Below are 3,606 nucleotides of genomic sequence, written 5' to 3' on the forward strand. Positions count from 1 at the left end.
CTCCTTGCAATGAGAGAGAGAATACATGAAAAGGAACTGTGGGCCATCTCAGAAAGAGGGGTATCAGGAAAGACTTCTGTTAGATGATTTCAAGGAGGCTTGAAGGAAGGAGGGCTTTGCTCTGGATTGGATGCTGTCCGAAAGTAGGGTTAATTCTATGACCAGGGATCTTAATTTTATCTAGAAGGAGGGGAAGAGTTCAGTAAGGTAAAAGCTGTCATTAGTAAGAAGCAATAGTCCCTTTTATTAGCCAGAATAGGGGGATGGTTGGTGTTTTTTGTGGCTTGGACAATGTCCATATTTTGTTCAGACATGAGTATGGAGTGGTCCTGTTTGTATCTTAGTCCCTCATGGACACAGAGTGGCCTTGTCTGATATTGACATTGTAGGAAATTGTTTCTGTTCAGCTTAGGTACACCAAGGCTCAAGGGTGAGTCCCAGGCCAGCTCCTGGAGGTCAGGGTCTGCTTTGCTCTTTCTTATATACCAATGTATGTTGATGTCTGCTCTGGGTTGGGTAAATAGAAATTACTTGCCTTTGTGTCCTTGGGGACCTCATGGCTGGTCAGGAAAACGGACAAGAGAACAAATATACACTGTTGGAAGGCACAGGGTCTGGGCCCTGGAGATAGGCTACAAACTTTAAATCTCAGATCTACCACTTACTAACTGAGATCTTCGGCAAAGACCGTTTTTAGGCCTCAGTTTCCTCATCTATAACAGGGACAACAATAGCATCTACATTATAGAATTGATGCCAGGATCAAACGAGCTAATCCACAGATCACTGGTTACTTAAATAGCTTGGATCTGATAGGGGGCAGGGGTGGATGCAGGTTTTGTGGGGCTTGAAGCTTAGAGAATTCAAGGAGACCCTCTTTGAAAAGAATTTTAAATATCTTACTTTTTCAAAATTTGGGGTTTTTTTTTTAATGTTTATTTATTTTTGAGAGAAAGAGAAAGACAGAACACGAATGGGAGCAGGGCAGAGAGAGACGGAGACACAGAATCCGAAGCAGGCTCCAGGTTCTGAGCTGTCAGCACAGAGCCTGACGTGGGGATCGAACTTACAAACCATGGGATCATGACCTGAGCCAAAGTCAGACACTCAACCGACTAAGCCACCCAGGCACCCCACTTTTTCAAAATTTATAAAACATGTGACCATATGAACACATTGTAGATAACCCTCCTAGGGCCTTGGACAGGACTCTGAAGCTTAAACCTTGTTAGCTTCTCTATAACCCTGACCTTGGGAAGAGGCAAGATTATGCAATATCTTCAATCTTTTCAAATCAGTGCTTTCAAACCAGCTCTCCCCAAATACCCTTGTCCTGGCTGAAACCCGCTTGAGTACTCTTAGCTCTTTCTTGTGTCAGAGCCTGGAAGTTCATGGGCTCGTGTTGGAGGAATGGACTTGGGTCCTGCTCTGAATGTAGCTGTGCCTACTATTTTCAGCCCTGGGCCCCAGCTGGAGTCCGGATGAATCCAGCTAGGTCTTTAATGTCCTGTTAACAGACAGAGTACACACTAAATAAAGAATTGTAACTGTCCTTCTCTATTATTGTTAATATAATAATTCTTCTAGTCAAAAAAATACATTGAGTATCTAGTATGTCGCAGGCACTGTGCTCAACCCTGGAGATCAAGCGGTGAATCGAGAAATTAATACCCTACCCACATGGTGCTTTCATTCCGGTGGAGAGAGACAGATAACACACATACAACCAAGATAATCACATGCTATGTTAAGTGCTCTACAGGAAACAGACAGGATGCTTTGACGGAGATCAACAGGAAGGATTCTATGAACAGCTGGCATTTGTGCTGAGCTCAACCATACCTACCGTTTCTTGATTGTCTACTACGTGTCAGACATGTCGTTAGGAACTTTCCAATACTTTATGTCATTTAATCCCCCTGGGAAGTATATCATAGTCTTTCTTTTTTTTTTATTATTTTTTAAAATTTACATCCAAATTACTTAGCATATAGTGCAACAATGATTTTAGGAAGAGATTCCTTAGTGCCCCTTCCCCATTGAGCCCATCCCCCCTCCCACAGCCCCTCCAGGAACCCTCAGTTTGTTCTCCATATTTATGAGTCTCTTCTGTTTTGTCCCCCTCCCCCCGTTTTTATATTCTTTCTGTTTCCCTTCCCTTATGTTCATCTGTTTTGCCTCTTAAAGCCCTCATATGAGTGAAGCCCTATGATTTTTGTCTTTCTCTGACTAATTTCACTTCGCATAATACCCCCCAGGTCCATCCATGTAGTTGCAAATGGCAAGATTTCATTCTGATTGCCGAGTAATACTCCATTGTATATATATCCCACATCTTCTTTATCCATCCATCCATCGATGGACGTTTGGGCTTTTTCCATACTTTGGCTATTGTTGATAGCGCTGCTATAAACACGGGGGTGCATGTGTCCCTTCGAAACAGCACACCCGTATCCCGTGGATAAATGCCTCGTGGTGCAATTGCTGGGTCGTAGGGTAGTTCTCTTTGGTTTTTTGAGGAACCTCCATACTACCATAGTCTTTCTATTTTTCAGACAAGAAAACAGAAACTCAAAGAGGTAATAGCAGTGTTAATATCTGCCTCATCTCCCCTCATCCTTCTCTGAGCTCCCTTGCCAGTGTGGTACTTTCCCGCACACTGAGGGCCCCTCCACCCAAGGTCCTGCTCCTGCCTGCTTCCTTCCGGAGGGCTTTCTTAGGCATCTGTGAGCCACGAAGGGGAAGGGAGTGGCGAGTTCTGCCCCCGAGGGCGAGCTTCAGCCATCAAGGAAGTTGGTGCCTCCATCCTGAGTTAAGGTGATTTTGAGGTGCATTTCACACTGTCTTTCAGGGAGTCCCGGGGGACACTGAACCCAGTGGCTCATGGCAGCAAACCTCACATGAACGTGCCCCGCCCGGACTCACCTCCTCCACGCCTTTACTTCTGCTTCTTGAAATCACCTCTCAAATAGAATATAAGCACCTAACTCTCGGGGCGTAATTTTGGGGGGCCTCAGGCTAAGACAGAGCCTAAATGATTTTCCCAAGGCCACCTGACCAAGTGGCAGAACTGCAATGTGAATCCAGGTTCGCATGGACCACACTCCACAGTCCTAACCCCTGTGCCCTATGACAATAAGCCTGAGGAGAGAGCCCAAGCCCCTCTGGCACCACCCCAGGCCCTTCCCACCCTGACCTCTCCTGCCTCACTCCCGGCCACCTCATTCTCGGCACCTCACTCCCGGCCACCTCACTCCCGGCCACCTCACTCACAGTCACCTCACTCCCGGTCTCCTCACTCCCGGCCTCCTTACTCCCGGCCACCTCACTCTTGGCCACCTCACTCACGGCCTCCTCACACTCAGCCACCTCAATCTCGGCCACCTCACTCTCGGCCACCTCACTCTCGGCCACCTCAATCCTGGCCACCTCACTTCCGGCCACCTCATTCTCTGCCACCTCAATTTCGGCCACCTCACTCCCGGCCTCCTCACTCTTGCCCACCTCAATCCGGTCCACCTCACTCACGGCCACCTCACTTACGGCCACCTCACTTACGGTCACCTCTCTCCCGGCCTCCTCACTCCTGGCCTCCTCACACTCGGC

Source organism: Herpailurus yagouaroundi, unplaced genomic scaffold (genome assembly GCF_014898765.1).
Source record: "Herpailurus yagouaroundi ecotype Mexico unplaced genomic scaffold, PumYag 77, whole genome shotgun sequence".
In the NCBI taxonomy this organism is placed as follows: domain Eukaryota; kingdom Metazoa; phylum Chordata; class Mammalia; order Carnivora; family Felidae; genus Herpailurus; species Herpailurus yagouaroundi.